The 22,801-nt window shown below is 47.3% G+C and overlaps 1 protein-coding gene across 1 annotated transcript in view; it reads left to right on the forward strand.

Annotated features, from left to right (window-relative positions):
* The first annotated feature begins 4,874 nt into the window (after positions 1-4,874).
* The window catches only part of LOC115462750 (deleted in malignant brain tumors 1 protein-like), a 128,890-nt gene continuing 110,963 nt past the window's right edge, over positions 4,875-22,801 (forward strand). Inside the window, exon 1 of the mRNA XM_030192732.1 lies at positions 4,875-4,967. The gene's annotated coding sequence lies outside the window, so the exon portion shown is untranslated. The remainder of the gene's footprint in view (positions 4,968-22,801) is intronic.

The raw sequence follows: 22,801 nt of genomic DNA on the forward strand, positions 1-22,801 counted from the left end.
GCCTTCCCTTCCCTCTCGGTGTCCTGCCCTCGTGGAAACAGGAAATTACATCAGAGGAAGGTGGGACACTGAGAGGGAAGAGAAGGCTTGAGGCGAGCCTGTTGCTTTCACTGCCGCCGCTGCTGTAACTTGAGGTAAAATAAAAGATTTAAACGCAGGGCGGCAGGAACGAAAGGAGGGGAGCCCCTGCACAGTTCTCTTGCTGCCCTTTCAAACACAGTTCATGAACACAAAGCAATTATAATGTTCTCAGTCTCAACCCTTTTCCTTTCACCTTCTTCCCAATATCATCACAGAGGCTGAAGGCGACCCCCATCCATTCTTTACCTGCACTAACACCTGGTAACCTCCCACATGGGTCAGGGATGAGATAATTATCTGTTGTCTATCCTTGTGCTGTGGAAACCCCTTCCTCCCTTTTGAACCCAGGCAGAGAACCAGGATGCAAGGAAGGAGCCCTTTCAATTGTTCACCTTTCTTTCTAGCCAAGGCAGAAATGTCCATAGGCTCTTCCTCCTCACCTTTCTCTCCCCAACTCCTCTCTTCCCCCTCCATTTGCCAGTCCATGGGCTCCTCCTTAGGGCCCTCCAGCTGTCTCATATCCTCATGATTGGACTTCTCCAGCCCAGCCTCCCCTTCACCCGTAGGATTTGGCGAATTGTAGTGCGGGAAATGCCTCTTAGCGGGGGGGGGGGGGGGGGGCTGTCATTTCAGGTTACAAAAAATATGAAATAACATAAGTAATGTTGTTCATATTTCCCATGTCATTTCAATTGAATTCTCATCCCTAACTATAACTAGTCTCCTTTTATCATGTAGCCACCAGCAGTCGTGAAATAGTTGAGCCTTATCTTTGCTGATTAACTTTGATCAGCAGAATAATGCAAGCTGGGTAAATGTGTTATCTATCACTTAAGCAGAGGTTGTGAGATCGGCAATAAGGCACGTTCTCTCCTATCTGTTTTCATATTCTGTCTAAATGTATTTGCAGACTGGCCTGAGTTGTATGTGGGAACTGCATAGGTGTGACAGTAATGTGAGGATCTACTTTTATTATGAAATAATAAACAACACAGAAGCATCGGTGGCATTTATAATTCCATTTCACTTTCAAAGTGAAATCACAGAAAAGGCAAATAAACATTTTCCCTGTTTTTCATTTTATCATTGCCTAAATATTGAGCCCACATCTATAAGCATCACTACAAAATGGCACAAGGTCAAGTTCCAACAAAAAATTGTATTGCCACCCCTTTGCCAACCAACTAGATCTAAGTAGCTGGGGGAGGTGGGTGAGAGAGGAGGAGATGCTAGATCAAGGGTGAGGAGAACTGAGAGAGAGAAAGCAATAGAGGATGGGAGGTTGGGCTTGAGAGAAAGATGGAGATACCTGACCTGGGTTCAAGGGGAAAGAGTGAAAGATTCTGAACAATGATAGGGAAAGAAAGAGGGAGATGTTGGACCCAGGGGTAAATGGGAGGGAGGTAAGCGAGAGAGATGCTGGACCAGGACCCAGACCTGGATCCAGAGGGGAAACAAGAAGGGAAGATAAAAGGAAAGATGGTGGACCATGGGGGTTTGGGGACCTGCCAGCTATTTGTGACCTGCATTGGCGACTGTTGGAAACAGAAATTCTGGGTTTGATGGATCTTGGGAGTTAATCGAGAGAGATGATGGATCAGGACCCAGACCTGGATCCAGACGGGAAGCAAGGAGGGAAGATATAAAGATAGATGGTGGACCATGGGGGTTTGGGGGCCTGCCAGCTACTTGTGACCTGGATTAGCGACTGTTGGAAACAGAAATTCTGGGTTTGATGGATCTTTGCTGTGACCCAGAATGCCAGAATGGCATTTCTTATTTTCTTCTCTAAGGTTGGTAGCTTGGATATGAGAATGGGGCCTCTAGAGTATGGGGCCCTGGATGCTTACTCCAATTTCCCTCCCCCTCCCCTCCCCCCCAGGGACAACCTTGCATGTGTACCCACCCCACACTCTTGAGTGTGATGTATAAAATTGACGGTGTTCCAACAGCCTGATGGTTGTAGTCGTGCCAGCCTTGTCGGAACACCTGACACCAAGAATGAGGAGTGGGTACAATAACTAACCACGTCACTCAGCCACTCGGACTCAGTGAGGAAATGAAACTAAATTTCAGGATACTTGCTTGCTTGAGCGTACAAACCCAGACAAACAGGTTTTTTTTATCAATAACAAAGTAACATTTATTAGTACCCCTTTTTCAGTGAAATAGACAAAGTAATTTTAATGCAATTAAAATTGTACAACAAACCCAACAGTCAACTAAAAAAAATACTTTCTTTTCTTTCCAGGAGTTCACACCTCGCATCAGATTAAAGAAGTCAGATAAGTATTACATTTCTTTTTCCTTAGTTCTGTTCCCCTTTTAAACTCTTCTTAATGCCCCTTTGGTTAACTTTCTTTCTGAATTTGATACTTTGTGTCAACTTTTATGTTTTTCAGGAGACGTCTCCACTCACTTTTTACAGGAACAGGTAAGTGCTTTATTTTTTCTTTCTCTTTTCCTTTCCCTTCCCAGGTAAGTCTCTCACTTTTCCCTTATCCTTTACCCCAGTCCCGTTTTTCCCCCACAGTCACTTAGCTGCTGATGCTTCAGACTTCTTTTCTCCCAAACGTGCAGCGAAATCTTTCTTGCGTCGGGGCCCTTGCAGTCGTCTTCAGAAGAATGTGTACACGACTCTTCTTCCTAAACCTTTCCTTAAATTTAAAGTAAATGGAAGCAAGACCCTGAGTCTACTTCAGGGAAGCAAATGTTTTTTTTTCACTGTGGCCTTCTAGCTGAAGAAAAAAATAATTTCAAATTCCCTCTCTGTCAGATCCTTTCCTTCTCTACCTAAATTTTTTTATTCCCTAACTAGCACTAACACAGGTGTGTTTGGCAGTTTCTTCTTTTCACCATTTATTCACAACATATCATCATTTCACAAACATTCAATTTAAAACTAAGCTGTGACCCTATTAACCCACAACTTAACCCCTACTTAACCCTATCCCTATGTGCTTAACTCTTGCTTATCTACCTATTTCCTAACAATCCTTTCTAGACCCTTCCCCTGTTTCCCTATAATTAGCCCCTTAACCCCAAAAATCCCAAAATCCCACTAAAACACCCTAAAAATCTTCTCTTTTAACCTGTAACCTTCCCACTAAGCCTTAACCAATTTCACAGTAAAATCTCTCAAATTAAACCTCTCAAACACCATACAATACTCCACATCACCAACTACACCTCCTCTCTCTCAGACTGTCCAACACACTCTCCCAACTGCCTGCAACCACCGTTTCCTAGGAGACCAGCCGGCTTGCCATTCCGAGGTCCACTCACCAATCACCAACCCTTTTCAACATTCCGAATTGGCTGAGCTGACCTGGAATGTTGGGCAGCGCTGCTCCAGCTCCATTTTGAAACTACTTTTCCCATTGAAAATAATGGAAACCATACATTTTTGCCAAAAATTACCTGAAAAATTATCAAAAATACTTCCAACTCCAACCAAAAATCCAACCCCACATTCCCTACACACCCCTAATTTCCAATTTTAAAAATCCCAATTCCAAAGTCCGCCCCTAAATAACCTATCCTAAACCTTTCTCAAAATCCCAAATCCAATCAAAAATCATCCCAAAAATTTCTAAATCCCCTCCCGGACCTACCCTGTCAAATTAAAAAATTAACTCTTTCCTAACCCTATTAAACCCACACCCATCAAAAACCCCTATTTAAAAATTAAAAATTCAAAAACTAACTCACCACAAAAATCCTAAAAAATTCCCCGAACACAAAACCGAAATCAGAATTTAAAAAACTTTAACCCTTTATTTTTTAAAAATAAAAGAACGCATTTACACAATTTAAAATTAAACTAATTAAAATTTTTAAATAAAAACCCCCTTACCTTGAAGATGATTTTCTTCTGACGTCTAGACTTCCCTCCGTTCCGGTCCCGGACGTCCCCAAACCAAAACGGAGCTAAAAACAAAAAAGCTCCGAAGCCGGCCCAAAATTTAGGCCCCGGCTTCGGCCTACACGGAGTTTTGCGCGTCGCCGATTCGTGCATGAGGCTCGCTGCCTCATGCACACGCCCGCACGTCTTCTGCTTCTCTCCTCTGCCGGCAAACCTTCTCTGCCGAACCGGCCCAACAAAACCCGATGCTGCTCCCGCAGCACATCGCCCCTTTGATGCGTCCTCTCATCCGGCGCTACTCTCCGTAACGCCAAACTTCAAAACCGGCCCAAAACCGTCCGATGCCGTCACGCCAGGCCAAAAGATGCCCCAATTGGCCCCGAACACGGCATCTCCTCACCGGACCTCCGTCGTTGCCGCAAACAGCCCCAATTAAAAACAAAAAGTCAGCGCCCTTCAACGCTTCAGGCCCCGAACAGGCCAACAACTCCCGGTGCCCCAGGTAAGTATATATTTTCTTAATTATTACTTTTAACCCTTAGTTACACATGTGAGTCCTGGCACCTTTCTTTCTAGAAGAAAAGCACTATTTCACCATGTAAGCATAGTGGGTGAAAAGTTAAAAGAAGGTCACTGGAATTGAAGATACATTTCTCAAACCATAGCACAAGGGGATGTGATAGACGTCAAGAAGAATTAATCTTCAGAAGATATAACCAGCGATAAATATATGTACAAAAAATAATGCTTTCGTCAGAAGACAAGCCAGCGTGTTATTGCATGCCCTTCCTTCTCTGTATGTGAAATAGATACCACATATCTTGTGAGCTTTTGCCCTACTTATCTTATTTCCTGAAATAGATTCTCCATATATTTGTGAGCTTTTGCCCTGTTTAGCTCTCTAATGTCAAGACTAGCAGTTGAAAAGAAGTGATTTCAGTTCACACGAAAATGAGGACCATCTCACTTCTCCTGACATTGACCTTCCTTAGTCTCCATGTACTGGGAAGTTCCAACAAAGGTATGTGATTGATTCATTTTCCACTTCTGTAAATCTAACATTTTTGTTATATTTTCTGAGTATCTTCAGTGTCTTCTAGCCTTATACAGTAGAACAATGGGTCACAATTTATAAACTTGTTGAGACAAAAGATACAGAGTAAGATATTAGAAGTTGGCAGATAAGAACCTTTGGGTCCAGTCTGCCCGATTTCTCTGTTTAAGAATCTATTACTGTCAGCTGATCTATGTGAAGTTTGATGCACTGGAATTGTTGTCCGTGAGTTATTTAGGAGTGGAGTGGAGGAGTAGCTTAATAATGCAGTGGGCTGAGATCCTGGGGAACTGGGTTTATTTATTTATTATGACATTTCTACCCCGCATTTTCCCAACGAAGCTCAGGTTCAATGCGGTTACATAACAAATTAAGAAGAAGCATTACAAGACAATTAATATTAATACAATAATACATCTATTAAAAACTTATTTTCATATTAGCTGAACACAGATTTGAAGAGGTGAGCTTTAAGTAAACTTCTAATCCACATATAATCAACTGAGTGTCTGATAAACTTGGGTAATGAGTTTCAGTTTGGTACTTTGGTAAGAAAAATTAGCATTATGAATAGTTTTGTAGGTTCAATTCCCACTGCAACTCCTTGTGACCCTGCCTAGGCAAATCACTTAACCCTCCATTCACCCAGGTACCAAAAGGAAAAAAATCCAGATTGTGAACATTCTAGGGACAGAGAAAGTACCCCCAAATTATATAAATGGTGCTTAAAATTATACATGCAAATTAAGAACATAAGAATAGCCATACTGATTCAAACTAATGGTCCATCTAGCCCAGTATCCTGCTTCCAGCAGTGGCCAATCCAGGTAACAAGTACCTGGCAGATTCCCAAATAGTAGCAACATTCTAGAATTCCAAAGAGTAACAAGATTCCAGAATCACAAATAGAAGCAACATTCCATGCTACCAATCCCAGGGCAAGAAGTGGCTTCCCCCATGACCATCTCAATAACAGACTATAGACTTTTCCTCCGGGAACTTGTCCAAACCTTTTTTAAAACCAGATATGCAAACTGCTAAAAACTGGGTGCAAGTTCAATTTAATTGAATAACCAGCCAATTAGTGCCAATAATTGAGTGCTATTGATCAATAATTGGCATTAATTAACATCTACACATACATTTTTAGGGGTCCTTTTACTAAGGTGCACTGAAAAATGGCCAGTGCTAGTGTAGGCACGTGTTTTAGATGCGCACAGGTCCATTTTTCAGCGCACCTATAAAAAATGCCTTTTTTAATTTTTGACCGAAAATGAACATGTGGCAAATTGAAAATTGGCGTGCATTCATTTTGCATCTGAGACCTTACCACCACCCATTGACTTAGCAGAAACGTCTCATGCATTAACCGGGCGGTAATAGTCTATGCGCGTACAATGCCTTTTACCGCTAGTTTAGCGCCACGCAACGGAAAACCAAAATACAAAAGTGCAAAACCCCTACGAGAGAAACTACACTGGTTACCACCCAAAGAACGCATCACGTTTAAAGTATGTACCCTAGTACATAAAATCATCCACGGCGAAGCCCCAGCTTACATGTCTGACCTGATTGACCTACCACCCAGGAATGCCAAAAGATCATTTCGCACATTCCTTAATCTTCACTTCCCAAACTGCAAAGGCCTAAAATATAAACTAATGCACGCATCAACCTTTTCCTATATGAGCACGCAATTCTGGAATGCATTGCCACGTAACCTAAAAGCGACCTATGAACTGACCAACTTCCGAAAACTGCTGAAGACCCATCTTTTTGACAAGACATACCACAATGAATAAAACATATTATTTCTTTATCATATTTTCCATTACCATGCAACCCAAAATACTTCTGTAACACTAAATGTCAACTCTTCTCATTTCCACTATCCACAATATATTGTAAGCCACATTGAGCCTGCAAAGAGGTGGGATAATGTGGGATACAAATGCAATAAAATAAATAAATAAAACAAAAATTATTTTCAGGCACATGTAGTGGATGCATGTAAAAAATGAAATTACCTTCCAGGCCACACAGTAGCCGGGCAGTAATTCCAAATTGATGTGCATTGGGTATGCATAGGCACCAATTGCGGCTTAGGAAAAGGGCCCCTTAGTCACAGGGATCCATAAGTACATAAGTACATAAGTACATAAGTAGTGCCATACTGGGAAAGACCAAAGGTCCATCTAGCCCAGCATCCTGTCACCGACAGTGGCCAATCCAGGTCAAGGGCACCTGGCACGCTCCCCAAACGTAAAAACATTCCAGACAAGTTATACCTAAAAATGCGGAATTTTCCAAGTCCATTTAATAGCGGTCTATGGACTTGTCCTTTAGGAATCTATCTAACCCCTTTTTAAACTCCGTCAAGCTAACCGCCCGTACCACGTTCTCCGGCAACGAATTCCAGAGTCTAATTACACGGGTGAAGAAAAATTTTCTCCGATTCGTTTTAAATTTACCACACTGTAGCTTCAACTCATGCCCTCTAGTCCTAGTATTTTTGGATAGCGTGAACAGTCGCTTCACATCCACCCGATCCATTCCACTCATTATTTTATACACTTCTGTCATATCTCCCCTCAGCCGTCTCTTCTCCAAGCTGAAAAGCCCTAGCCTTCTCAGCCTCTCTTCATAGGAAAGTCGTCCCATCCCCACTATCATTTTCGTCGCCCTTCGCTGTACCTTTTCCAATTCTACTATATCTTTTTTGAGATACGGAGACCAGTACTGAACACAATACTCCAGGTGCGGTCGCACCATGGAGCGATACAACGGCATTATAACATCCGCACACCTGGACTCCATACCCTTCCTAATAACACCCAACATTCTATTCGCTTTCCTAGCCGCAGCAGCACACTGAGCAGAAGGTTTCAGCGTATCATCGACGACGACACCCAGATCCCTTTCTTGATCCGTAACTCCTAACGCGTAAATTCTTCATGCTGCTCCAAAAAGGGGGCTTGGCCATGGGATTGGGGATGTTCCTACAATTTATGCGCACCATTATATAATAAGGGGTGTCTGCACGAGTATTTACACCAGGGTTTACTTGGTACGAAATCTTCACATCTAGAATTAGGCGCCAATCCCATCCTTAAGCAGGAGTCTATAAATGGCACCTAATTTTCCGTGTCTCTTACAGAATAGCACTTAGCACGGTTTTTCTCGGCACCAATTTTTCAGTACTGTTTACAGAACTTGGTCCATAATGTAGTAGCACTATAGAAATGATAATTAGTAATAGTAGTAGACTATCCTGTTTATAATCGAAATAGAAAAACGCCTATATTGTGACCCAAATCGGGAGATAGACATTTATCTCACAAAAACGAATAAATCGGTATAATCGAAAGCCGAATTTGGACGTTTTCAACTGCACTCCGTCGTGGATGCGGACAAAGTTGATGGGGGCGTGTCGAAGGCGTGGTGAAGGCGGAGCTGGGGCGTGGTTATCTGCCAATCATAGATGGGCGCCTTTCGCCGATAATGGAAAAAAATATGCGTTTTTAGCGAGAATTTAGGGCACTTTTCCTGGACCCTGTTTTTCCACGAATAAGGCCCCAAAAAGTGTCCTAAATGACCAGATGACCACTGGAGGGAATCGGGGATGACCTCCCCTGACTCCCCCAGTGGTCACAACCCCCCTCCCACCACAAAATATGCCGTTTCACAACTGTTTATTTTCACCCTCAAATGTCATACCCACCTCCCTGGCAGCAGTATGCAGGTCACTGGAGCAGTTATTAGGGTGTGCAGTGGACTTCAGGCAGGTGGACCCAGGCCCATCCCCCCCCCCCACCTGTTACACTTGTGCTGGTAAATGGGAGCCCTCCAAACCGCCCCCCAAACCCACTGTACCCACATGTAGGTGCCCCCCTTCACCCCTTAGGGCTATAGTAATAGTGTAGACTTGTGGGCAGTGGGTTTTGAGGGGGAATTGGGGGGCTCAACTCACAAGGGAAGGGTGCTATGCACCTGGGAGCTGTTTTACCTTTTTTTTTTTTTTTTTTGTAAAAGTGCCTCCTAGGGTGCCCGGTTGGTGTCCTGGCATGTGAGGGGGACCAGTGCACTACGAATCCTGGCCCCTCCCACGAATAAATGTCTTGGAGTTATTCGTTTTTGAGCTGGGCGCTTTCATTTTCCATTATCGCTGAAAAACAAAAACACCCAGCTCAAAAAAAGATAAACGTCCATGGAGATAGACGTTTCCGTTCGATTATGCCCCTTCACATAGATGCAATGCCATACCAAGGGCCATGTGAGCAGTGGGGCCACACAGGTTGCAAATATTATTTGCATTTGTTTTAAATTTCTGCATAAGTTTGTATATTAATTACACCTAGGAGAAGTGTAATTAAGAGTCTGCTTTAGCTGCTGGTGAATAAAGTGAGGCCTGTTGTGTATCACAATCACCCTCACACCACCTGTCTCTCAAGTGAGACAAAAACGGTCCCTCTCAGGCCGACGTCCCCACCTCCAGTTGCCTAATGCAGAAGAATGGTAATGGTAAATCAGTTTTCTATCCCGCTATTTCCTCGTAGTTCTAAGCGAGTTACAATTTTTAAGAAGCCAGTTTCATTTAACTGGGAAGAAGGGGTATAATAAAAAATTCAATTAAAAAAAATAGTGAGATCAGTTATTAATGTGAGATACATATCTCTGAAATAAGAAGGTTTTTAAATTTTTCCTAAAAAGAATAAAGGACTGAGAAGTTTTACATATAGGTGAAATCATAGTCCATAATCTTGCTGCTTGAAATGCTTAACCCATTACAGCATATCCAGCACATTCAGCTGTTTGTTCCACTTTTATTGAACCAAATTGCTGTGACTTGAACTGGGCTGTATGAAAGGAGGTTGTTTCAGTCAATGATGACAAGTTAAGCTCCTTTATTATGATATGATTTTTTTTATTGCTGGGGCTTGTTGAGGCTTTTTCCTCCTATACATTCTCCATGATAAAGCATAAGAACCATGGTATATAGTATCTCCACTGTTTTGTCAGGATTTATGGCATGGAGGAGTAGCCTGGTGGTTTGATTGGTGGGGGGAACTGGGTTTGATTCCCATTTCAGCTCCTTGTGACTCTGGGGAAGTCTCTTAATCCTCCATTGCCCCAGGTACAAAATAAGTACCTGTATATAATATTTAAATTGCTTTGACTGTAACCACAGAAAGGCAGTATATCAAGTCCCATTCCCTTACCCAGAATTTGTCTTTTCAGAGCACTACGATATTTTATCACTCTTCTATAGAGGGTTCTCTTGGTCTTACCAATATTCACAAGTTTACAAGGGTAGACACATGTGTAAATAACCATTTCTGTTTTCCAGTTGGAGACGTGTTGTAATACATATTCTTTGCCAGTCACTGAATGTCTATTAGATGATAGTTTTGTTAACACAGCACACTAAGCAGCTTCTACAAGGCATGGCACCTGGCTGGTTAAATGGCACTTAACCGACTATCCAGCGATATTCAGTGGAGGATAACTGACTATCCTACGCTGAATATTCCCGGTTAGCGGCTAGGACATAACCAGATGTATCGTGCAATATAGCCAGCTATCCCCAAATATTCAGCATATAGCTGGCTCTGTAAGTGACTACATTGGGCCACGTAAATACCTGGAATATCTTAGGCCGGTTTAAACTTAACCAGATATCTCAAATATTAACATAGCTGGTTAAAATCGGTGTTACATTGGGCACTGTTGGAAAACAGGCTACTGGGCTAGATGGACCCTTCGTCTGACCCAGTATGCAGTGGCGTAGATAGGGTAGTTGACACCCGGGGCCGGTCATTTTTTAACACCCCCCCCCCCCCCAATACAGTACTAGGCATACCGAGAATACAAAACACTCAGGACCTATAGAGCAATTCTACCATACCATAAACAGTAATTTGTACGAGCACACAAGGAAAAGGAAAAGCATCTTAAACACTACAGTGAGCACTAGAACATCAATTCACCTATGTAAAAACGAAACCAGACAGAATAGTACAGATCGTAGATCCTGCACAGTCAATGCCCACTGAAAGCCATGTCTTTTTCACAAACACAGATACACCCTAATCCACTATAGAATAAGTAATCTAAACTTTCTATTTAGACAAAAATTAAACTGAACCCCCGATGCCAGACTCTGCATACAATGCAACACCACAGAAACAGAAACTGTCCCCTAGTACTGTGCAAAATATAAAGACAGCAGATGTAAATTTGAAAAAAAAAACCTAACAAGTACCAATCACCACTTTACAAATTAACAAATAGAAATAAAACAAATATAGAAAGTAAAATAATACCATTTTATTGGACTAATACATTTAGCTTTCAGAGGCCAAAACCTCCGTCCTCAGGTCAATACAGTATAGTGCTGTTACAGTATCTTATCCTGACCTGAGGAAGGGGGTTTTCTTCTCTGAAAGTTAAGTCGAAATGTATTAAAATTAGTCCAATAAAAAGATTACCTTATTTACATGTTCTATTTATACACATTATTAACACAGCTACAATACTATATCCTAAAGCAAAAAAATAAAAATATATTGTATTTACAGTGTGTTGTCTCTGGTTTCTGCTTTCCTCATCTTCTTTTCACTGTCTTCCTTCCATCCAGCATCTGTCTTCGCTCTCTGCCATCCAGTGTTTGCCCTCTCTAATGTCCCTTCCATCCACTGTCTGCCCTCTCTCTCTGCCCCTTTCCATCAACCATCTGCCCCAGTCTGCCATCTTCCTCCCATCCACATCTGCCCTCTATCTCTGCCCCTCCATCCACCATTTGCCCCAGGCTGCCCTCTTTCTCTCTCCCCCTTCCACCCACCATGTGCCCTTTCTCTCTGCCCCTTCAATCCGTCTGCCCTCCCTCTCCCACCATCCAGGGTCTGCCCTCCCTCACACTCCCCACTTCCATCCAGGGTCTGTCCCCTCTCTCTCTGCCCGCTCTTTCAGCCCCCTTCATCCACCACATGCCTTGCATCCCCCCTTTTTCAGCCCCAGGACCCATTCTCCGACCTGCCCAGGCATGGATCCATTTTCCCTCCTGCCCCTTGTCAGACCCCAGTTACGCTTCAGACCCTTGTCCCCTCTGAGCACTCCCCTCCCCAGTCCCTTCTCCCTCTAAGCTCTGCCACCCTTCCCAATCCCCCTCTCCCCTGAGCACCCCTCTAAGCTCACCCACCCTACCGAATCCCCTTCTCCCCTCTGAGCACCCAGTGACCCATCTAAGCTCCCCCCCCTCCCCAATCCCCTGCTCCCTAAGCACCCCTCTAATCTCACCCTCCCTCCCCAATCCCCTTCTCCCCTGAGCACCCCTCTAAGCTCTCCCACCCTCCCCAATCCCCTTCTCCCCTGAGCACCCCTCTAGGCTCTCCCACCCTCCCAATCCCCTTCTCCCCTGAGCACCTCTCTAGGCTCTCCCACCCTCCCAATCCCCTTCTCCCCTCTGAGCTTCCCCCTCCCCCGAGCCGGTCCCGTCCTGTGCCCCCTCTGTTGAGAGCCGACAGCTCTCGTCTCCTGCCGCTACCCTGCTTTTTTTTTTTAATCCATTGCAGCGACGCAGGCAGCGCTTCCCGTCTGCCCTGTTAAGGAGAAAATTGCGTCGCTGGTGTCGGGCCTTCCCTCGTTTTGTCCCGCCCTCTTCTGAGGTAACTTCCTATTCTCCAAAGGCAAGCAGGCCAATATTCTCACATATGGGTGACGTCACGTCGGCCCGGAGGACTTTCTAGCAAAGTCCACATCAAAATCAAAAAATGTCCCCCGTCGCGCGGGCGGATGCAGTGCGCATGCGTGCGTCCGTTTTCCCGCCCGTCGCGAGGGCACATTCCTCAGTTTTTTCTTCTCCGCGTCTGAGGTGACACGGAGCTCGACTTTCGTCTTCATGTTGCTGTGCCTGGAGGTGAAGAATTCAGTGAAAGAAAAAAGTATCCTTACTAGTGTTTATTAGTGTTTTTTCGTTTATTAAGTTTCCTTTCTTTTAGCCTGCGATTTTATTTAAATCGCTCATTCGGGATTTATTTTGTTTTTCCCTTTTTTTATTGTGTCCTTTCTTTCAACGACACAATCGCGTCTTTGATTTGGCAGGACAGTTTTTCCCGAGATGTCATCGAAGACGCCCAGCGGCTTCAAGCCTTGTGCCCGCTGTCATCGGGCCATCTCCGGCACTGACACACCCTCGTGGTGTATTCAGTGCCTTGGGCTGGACCACCGCTCGGAGGGCTGCAAACTGTGTCTCGCCATGAAAAGCGGACACTGCTCTCCGAGATGCCCAAAGGGAGAAGATTTTTGGGCCCGGTGCTTTGGCGTCGGCGCCGTCGTCTAAGTCGGCGCCGTCCAAATCGGCGCCACTGAAGTCGGTGCCGATGAAGTCGGTGCCGTCGAGGACGATGTCTTCGAAGCCGATGTCGTCGAGGTCGACGTCGAAGGAAGCGTTGGCACCGGGAGACCGGGGACAGGCTGCCATTCGACCGATGCACGCTGGGAGCAGTGATGCATTGAGTGGGTCTCCACCCATCTCGGCGCCTCCTGCTTTGCAGACCCCCGGGACGTCCTGCATCGGACCCGGCCCCGAAGAGACGTGTGGATTCCATGTCCTCTTCTCCGGTGCCGAGGAGTCTCGACGACGGGCGTCGGGCGAAGGCCAAGAGGCATCGTCGTCGGTCTCCTTCGCGTTACGGCACCGGGAGCTCCGGGTCATCGATACATTCGATACCCGAGAAGCGTCGTGCCGAGAGGACCGCTCCCCTCCTATTACTGAGGTTCTGACGCGTGGGGTCACTGGCAGCCGGAGTCCCCACTCCCCAACCTCAGCAAACTTTGCCTCCAATGCCTCAACCGACCCTCAGCATCTTCCTGGCAGCAGCTCTGATGAGCGTATGCAGGCCCTGTTTCCATTTTTTATGGACATGATGCAGCAGTGGCAATCGGCATCGAGGTTGTCGGTGCCGACGGCGTCGGCGGTGCCGGTGTCGATGATTTTCAGAGGCACCGGTGCCGACGGCGTCGGAGGTATCGACATTGCTGGTGCCGGATGTTTATGCATCAGGCCTTCAGCCTGTGGTGAGGTCTGTTTCACCGGTGCCGCCTCCGGCGCCGGTGTCTTTGACTTCCCGAGTTGGCTCTCCCGAGACATCGGGGCAGGAAGCTTCTCCGGAGTCTCAGGGACCGTCAACTTCTCGGCATCGTCATGGAGGCCGTCAAGCCTCTTCGTCGAGACGGGCTCAGATCCGGGCGGCTCTGTCTGAGCTTTTAGCCCCATCTGACAATACCTCATCAGAGGATGATGATGGAGTGCATGGGGAGTTCTCTGGTGAGGACTCTCAAGGCATTCCATCTGACTCCACTCCCTCGCCACAAAGACAGCTGTCTCCTCCCGAGAGCTTATCTTTCTCATCTTTTGTTCGGGAGATGTCTGAGGCCATCCCCTTCCCCGTGGAAATTGTGGATGAGCCCAGAGCTAAAATGCTTGAGGTTCTGGACTATCCATCTCCACCTTCATCTTCTGCCACAGTTCCTTTTCATGAGACTCTCAAGGAACTTATGCTGAGGAACTGGGAGAAGCCTTTTTCTTGCCCAACCGTCCCCAAAAAGTAGAGTCCCAATACCGGATCCACGGGGAACCCAGTCTCATGCGGGCTCAATTGTCTCATGATTCAGCAGTGGTGGATTCCGCTCTCAGAAGAGCCAAGAGTTCCAGGAGCTTCTCCTCGGCGCCCCCGGGGCGGGAGTATGGAACTTTGGACTCTTTTGGGAGAAAGGCGTATCAGGCTGGTCTGCTCGCCGCCAAGATCCAGTCGTACCAACTCTACACGAGTATTCATTTGCGGAACTCTGTGAGGCAACTTGAGAGTTTGGTAGATACACTCCCAGAGGAGGAAAGCCGAACCCTTTCGTCAAGTGATCAGGCAGCAGAAGGCGTGTCGCAAGTTCCTGTCCAGGGGCATTTTGACACTTGCGATGTGGTATCTCGCTTCTCTGCTCAAGGTATAGCGATGCGCAGGCTCTCATGGCTGCGTGCCTCTAACCTGGAGGAACGAACTCAGCGGACGATAGCAGATATCCCATGCCGGGGGGATCACCTTTTCGGAGAGAAGGTAGAAGAGATGATTGATCATCTCTACCAGCGTGACAACGCTATGGATTCTCTCTCCCGCCGGGCGCCTTCTGCAACCACTTCACTTCTAGGAAGTTTTTTAAGGGAAGAAGAAGTGCTCCTTTCGTTTCTAGGAACCGCAAGTACACTTCTTATTCCGTCAGCCGGTTCAGGCTCGAACCCAGCCCGTTCGCTCTCGTCAGCAGCGGGCACCGAAGCAGGCCCCTGCAGCTCCCCAGCAAAAACCAGGGACGGGTTTTTGACTGGCTCCAGCAGAGCATAGCCGGAATCAAAGTACCTGTGCCGAACGATCTGCCGGTCGGAGGGAGGTTAAAATTTTTTCACCAAAGGTGGCCTCTCTTAACCTCCGATCGGTGGGTTCTCCAAATAGTCCGGTCCGGGTACGCTCTCAATTTGATTTCCGAACCTCCAAATTGCCCACCAGGAGCTCAGTCTTTCAGCTCCTACCACAAGCAGGTACTTGCAGAGGAACTCTCCGCCCTTCTCAGCGCCAATGCGGTCGAGCCCGTTCCACCAGGGCAAGAAGGGCTGGGATTCTATTCCAGGTACTTCCTTGTGGAAAAGAAAACAGGGGGGATGCGTCCCATCCTAGACCTAAGGGCCCTGAACAAATTCCTGGTCCGAGAAAAGTTCAGGATGCTTTCCCTGGGCACCCTTCTTCCCATGATTCAGGAAAAACGATTGGCTATGCTCTCTGGACTTGAAGGACGCTTACACTCACATATCGATACTTCCAACTCACAGGAAGTATCTTCAATTTCGGCTGGGATCACAGCACTTTCAGTACTGTGTTTTGCCTTTTGGCTTGGCGTCTGCACCCAGGGTATTACAAAGTGCCTGGCAGTTGTGGCAGCGTCGCTACGCAGACTGGGAGTGCATGTGTTCCCTTATCTGGACGATTGGCTGGTGAAGAACACCTCCCCACAAGAAACTTTGCAGTCCATGCGGATGACTATTCAGGTGCTAGAGATGCTGGGGTTTGTCATCAATTATCCCAAGTCCCATCTCGTCCCAGCTCAGAAATTGGAATTCATAGGAGCTCTGTGTGCACAAAGACAGCTTGTGCTTATCTCCCAGGACCCAGAGCGGACAGACTTCTGTCTCTGGTTTCCAAAGTGCAAGCATCTCAGCAGATCACAGCTCGGCAGATGTTGAGATTGCTTGGCCACATGGCCTCCACAGTTCATGTGACACCCATGGCACGTTTACACATGAGATCTGCTCAATGGACCCTAGCTTCTCAGTGGTTTCAAGCCACAGGGAATCTAGAGGATGTTATCCGGCTGTCCATCAATTTTCGCAACTCCCTCAATTGGTGGACTATTCGATCCAATCTGGTCTTGGGACGCCCATTCCAAATTCCTCAGCCTCAAAAAGTGCTGACGACGGATGCATCCCTCCTCGGGTGGGGAGCGCATGTAGATGGGCTTCACACTCAAGGAGCTTGGTCTCTTCAGGAGAGGCATCTCCAGATCAATCTCCTGGAATTGCGAGCGATCTGGAATGCCCTGAAGGCCTTCAGAGATCGGCTAGCCAACAAAATTGTTCTCATTCAGACAGATAATCAGGTAGCAATGTATTACACCAACAAGCAAGGGGGTACCGGATCTCGTCCTCTGTGTCAGGAGGCCGTGCAGATGTGGCTATGGGCCTGTCAAAACGGAATGTTTCTCCAAGCCACTTATCTAGCCGGTGTAAACAACAGTCTGGCCGACAGGCTGAGCAGAGTTATGCAGCCTCACGAGTGGTCCTTGAACATGACTATTGTCAAAAAGATCTTTCGAGTTTGGGGCACTCCATCGATAGATCTTTTTGCTTCCCAGGACACTCACAAGGTTCCTCAATTCTGTTCCAGACTTCAGGACCACGGCAGACTAGCGTCGGATGCCTTCCTCCTTTTGGGGGGACAGGACTCCTATATGCGTATCCTCCCATCCCTTTAGTGGGGAAGACTCTCCTGAAACTCAAGCAAGACCAGGGAACCATGATTCTGATAGCGCCCTTTTGGCCCCGTCAGATATGGTTTCCCCTTCTTCTGGAACTTTCTTCAGAAGAGCCATGGAGATTGGACTGTTTTCCGACCCTCACTACTCAGAACGAGGGGGCGCTTCTGCATCCCAACCTCCGGTCTCTAGCTCTCACGGCCTGGATGTTGCGAGCATAGAGGTTGCCTCTTTTGGTCTCTCTGAGGGTGTCTCCAGAGTCCTGTTTGCTTCCAGAAAAGATTCCACACATAAGTGTTACTCTTTTAAATGGAGGAGGTTTGCCGTCTGGTGTGACAGCAACGGTCTAGATCCTTTCTCTTGTCCTGCACAGACCTTGCTTGAGTACCTTCTGCATTTATCCGAGTCTGGTCTTAAGACCAACTCGGTCAAGGTTCATCTTAGCGCAATCAGTGCTTATCATTCACATGTAGATGGTTTGCCTATCTCTGGACAGCCTTTAGTCATGCGTTTCATGAGAGGTTTGTTTTTTGACAAAGCCTCCTGTCAAACCTCCTCCAGTGCCATGGGATCTCAATGTCGTTCTCACCCAGCTGATGACAACTCCTTTCGAGCCACTGTATTCCTGTCATCTGAAGTACTTGACCTTGAAGGTCATTTTCTTGGTGGCTGTTACTTCAGCTCGTAGGGTCAGTGAGCTTCAAGCCCTGGTAGTTCATGCACCTTTCCTTGTCTTTCATCATGACAGAGTAGTTCTCCGCACGCACCCAAAGTTTTTACCGAAGGTGGTGTCGGAGTTCCATCTGAACCAGTCAATTGTCTTGCCAACATTTTTTCCCCCTCCTCACATGAGCCCGGGCGAAAGCAAGTTGCACACTTTGGACTGTAAAAGAGCACTGGCCTGTTACGTGGAGCGGACACGCCCCTTCAGACAGTCCGCCCATCTGTTTATTTCTTTTAATCCCAATAAGAGGGGAGTTGCTGTCGGAAAACGCACCATTTCTAATTGGCTAGCAGATTGCATTTCCTTCTCTTACGCCCAAGCTGGGCTGACTTTGGACGGCCATGTCATGGCTCATAATGTTAGAGCCATGGCGGCGTCACTGGCTCATCTAAAGTCAGCCACCATAGAAGAGATTTGCAAGGCTGCGACGTGGTCTTTACTGCCTTTAGCAGCATAGCCGACGCGACAGTCGGTTTGGGCAGTCGGTGCTGCAGAGTCTGTTTGGGGTTTAGAATCCAACTCCACCTCCCCTAGGCCCATTTTTATTCTGTTCCAGGCTGCACTCTCAGTTAGTTGGGTTTGGTTTCAGGTCAATTTTGTTTTTGTCCTCGCCGTTGCGGGACCCCAATTGACCATTCTTTGTTATGTTGAGTGAGCCTGGGGGCTAGGGATACCCATATGTGAGAATATTGGCCTGCTTGTCTTTGGAGAAAGAGTAGTTACTTACCTGTAACAGGTGTTCTCCGAAGACAGCAGGCAATATACTCTCACAACCCTCCCACCTCCCCTTTGGAGTTGTATTCCTCTAATTCTTGAAAATTAACTGAGGAATGTGCCCTCGCGACGGGCGGGAAAACGGACGCACGCATGCGCACTGCATCCGCCCGCGCGACGGGGGACATTTTTTGATTTTGATGTGGACTTTGCTAGAAAGTGACGTCATCCATATGTGAGAATATATTGCCTGCTGTCTTCGGAGAACACCTGTTACAGGTAAGTAACTACTCTTTTCCTCGAGTGCGGGACAAAACGAGGGAAGGCCCGATGCCAGCGACGCGATTTTCTCCTTCACAGGGCAGACGGGAAGCGCTGCCTGCGTCGCTGCAATGGATTAAAAAAAAAAGCAGGGTAGCGGCAGGAGACAAGAGCTGTCGGCTCTCGACGGAGCACCCCCCCACCCGCCGACACCCGGGGCGGACCGCCCCCACCGCCCCGCCCTTGCTACGCCACTGCCAGTATGGCTACTCTTATGTTCTTATGTTCTAAATTGTCTTTTTGTCTTTGCAGGGGAATGTCCCTTCTTATCTGGTAGGCTTTTTCCCTTCATTAGGTAGGCAGTTATTGAAAGGGCAAGTCTTGTTATTGTTTCATCACCCAAGTTGGTCAAGTATTCTAGACAGCTTTTAGCTTCGCTTCCTTATCAGGCTGCTCCATTAGGGAGTTCTCGTCCTCTATTAGGTAGGCAGTTATTGAAAGGGCAAGTCTTGTTATTGTTTCCATCAACTAAGTTGGTCAAGTATTCTAGACAGCTTTTAGCTTCGCTTCCTTATCAGGCTGCTCCATTAGGGAGTTCTCGTCCTCTATTAGGTAGGCAGTTATTGAAAGGGCAAGTCTTGTTATTGTTTCCATCACCCAAGTTGGTCAAGAATTCTAGACAGCTTTCAGCTTCGCTTCCTTATCAGGCTGCTTCATTAGGGAGTTCTCGTCCTCCAACTGTTCGTTCTTTAATTATTGTTCGGTAAGCAACTTAAAGCTGTATTGTTTAAGAAAACTGTGGGCAAATTTAGAGTTCAGTATGTTATCTTGATTGATATATATTCCCAGTTATACGTGTTGGTTTTCTTTTGGTTTTGTGATCCACATGTTCTCCGAGGACAAGCATGCGCGAGCGACTTCCCGCCGGCGACACCCGTGCGCTTCCCTCGGTTTCTTTTTCTCCGCAACTGCGAAGGGGTGGTGTTTTTCGCTGCTCCTCGTCGTTTTTTGCCCAGGAGATCGCTTTTCCGCGTGTATCGCGTCTTTTTTTCTTTATTGATTCATTAGTTTACTTCAAATTATTTTTTAAAAAAGTAAGTTTTCCTTTAAAGTTTAGTTTCTCATTTTACAAAGTTTCGTTTTTTCTTTGCGGCCGCCTTTAGGCCGCACGGCTGCGTCTTTTTTTCCCCTTTTTTTGTGCCTCTTTAAGTGGCACCATCGAGCCATTTGATTTCGCAGATGTCATTTTCCTGCCCATAATGTAACAAAGAGAGGGAACCAAGTACAAAAGAAGAAGACCAAGCAAAAAAACAGCACAAAGGGCCTTTAAAAACAAAAGGGAACACAGTTTTTCACTAAAAAAATCCTTTAATAGTGAACTTTGATTGAAGAGAGACCCAACACGGGCCATGTTTCGGCGCTACCGCACCTGCGTCAGGGGTCACACCAATGACAAAGGGGGCTTCAATAGACTAATTTCAAAAGGCTGATGCTTTCCAAAATTTTGTGTGGTATATTCCTCCGGACAAGATGTAATGCGAAACTCACACTTATGCTGCTGCTGTGTGAGTTTCGCATTACATCTTGTCCGGAGGAATATATCACACAAAATTTTGGAAAGCATCAGCCTTTTGAAATTAGTCTATTGAAGCCTCCTTTGTCATTGGTGTGACCCCTGACGCAGGTGCGGTAGCGCTGAAACACGGCCCGTGTCGGGTCTCTCTTCAATCAAAGTTCACTATTAAACAATTTTCCTGGCCATGTCATCGAGGACTCCCAGCGGCTTCAAGCACTGTACCCACTGCAACCGGACCACCTCCTCTACCGACCCTCACGCATGGTGTCTCCAGTGCCTCGGGCCCGATCATCTTCCAGCTGCTTGCAAGCTGTGTTAGTTAATGAAGAAGAGGACCCAGGTGGCTCGAGAGGCTCAGTGCGAGAGGCTTTTTTCGGATCAGTCCGGTCCTTCGATGTCGGAATTGGCATTGGTACCGAGGTCGGCGGCGTCAACATCGAGGGAAGCAGCACTGAGAGTCCAGGTAATGGCTGCCGAGAGACCACTTCGCGCTGGGAGCAGCGAGGCATCGAGTGGGTCTCCACCCATCTCGAGGGCTACTGCTATGCAGGCCCCCCGGGACCGACCTTCGTCGAACCCGGCCCCGAGGAGGCGTGAGGATTCCATGTCCTCCTCATCGGTACCGAGGAGTGTCGATGACAGGCGTCGAGCAAAGGCTAAGAAGCATTGCCATCGATCTCCTTCTCATGGTACCTGGAGCTCCGGGGAACCGAGGGACTTAGCACCTGAGACGCGTTGGCGCCGGGAGGACCGCTCACCCTCCATTCAGGAGGTGGCGATGCGTCGGTGGTCTGGCAGCCTGGTACCGGCTCTCGAGCCCCCTCAGATTCTGGCACCAACTCCTGCACCGGCCCCACAGCTTTTTTTGATGGCAGCTTTCGATGAGCGTATCCGGGCCCTTCTTCCAGAGCTTCTGGAGGGATTCCTTTGTCAATCTGCTTCGGTACCGAGGGTGCTTGTGCCTCCCGTACCCACTGCTGAGACGGCATCTGGGCCATCCTCTGTAAGGAGGTCCCCACCCTCGGTACCGATTGTGGTACCCGAGCCGGTTACCACCCGGGTTGACTCCCCCTCGACATCGGTGGAGGAAGCTTCACCGGAGTCCAGGCCGGCGTCGACTTCTCAGCATCCTCCACAAGGACGTTACTCCTCGTCGTCGAGAAAGGCTCGAGTTCGGGTTGCTCTTAGAGAGATACCGAAGAGGAGTGCTAATGGGGAGAAGAGGAAGACCCCAGGTATTTTTCAGAGGAAGATTCTCAGGGGCTTCCTTCTGATCCTACTCTGCCTATTGAACTTAGACAATCTCCACCTGAGAGTCTTTACTTTTTCATCTTTGTGCGGGAAATGTCTAAGGATATTCCATTTCCCATGGAGACTGTGGATGAGCACAGGGCTGAGATGTTCAAGGTCCTGGATTATCCTTCTCTGCCTACAGAGGTTGCAACAGCCCCCCTGCACAATACGCTCAAGGAAGCATTGTGGCGGAATTGGTCTTGCCCTCTCTCTAATTCAGTTGTCAACAAGAAGTCCGAGTCCCAGTACAGAGTCCATGGTGAGCCTGTGATGGTGAAGGCCCAACTTCCTCACAATTCTATGGTGGTGGACTCTGCTCTCAGAAGAGCCAAGAGTACTAGAGACTGTGCCTCAGCGCCCCCAGGCAGAGAGTCTAGGACCTTGGATTCTTTTGGGAGGCATACGTATCAGGCTGGAATGCTTGCTGCCAAGATCCAAATATACCAGCTGTACACCAGCATTCACTTACGGAACTCGGTGAAACAACTGCCCATGTTTAGTTGAAGCTCTCCCTCCGGAGCTCACTGAACCTTTTCACCAGGTGATCAGGCAGCAGAAGGTGTGTCACAAATTCCTGGCCAGGGGAGCTTACGACACTTTTGATGCCGCATCCCAAGTAGCTGCTCAGGGTATCGTGATGCGCAGACTCTCATGGCTGCGTGTCTCGGACCTGGATCAGAAGACCCAGCAGCGAATGGCGGATGTTCCTTGCCAGGGGGATAACCTTTTTGGAGAGAAGGTTGAAGATATGGTTGATACCCTCAAGAAGCATCATGATGCTATGGATTCTCTCTCCTGCCGAACGCCTTCTGCTACTACCTCCTCTTCTAGGAGGTTTTTTGGAGGGAGGAGGAGTACTCCATATTCCTATAATAGGCATAGGTACACTCCTACCTCTCGACAGCCTGTTCAAGCTCGCTCCCAGCAGACTCGATCTCGTCAGCGGCATGCGCCGAAGGCCCCTCCGGCTCCCCAGCAAAAGCAAGGGACGGGCTTTTTACTTGCTCCAGAGCAGCATAGCCGCAGTAAAAGTATCCGTGCCGGACGATCTACCTTTTGGGGGGAGGTTGATATTTTTTCACCAAAGGTGGCCTCTGATAACCTCCGACAGGTGGGTTCTTCAAATAGTCCGGCAGGGATATGCTCTCAATCTGGTATCCA

Source organism: Microcaecilia unicolor, chromosome 2 (assembly GCF_901765095.1).
Source record: "Microcaecilia unicolor chromosome 2, aMicUni1.1, whole genome shotgun sequence".
NCBI classification, from domain to species: domain Eukaryota; kingdom Metazoa; phylum Chordata; class Amphibia; order Gymnophiona; family Siphonopidae; genus Microcaecilia; species Microcaecilia unicolor.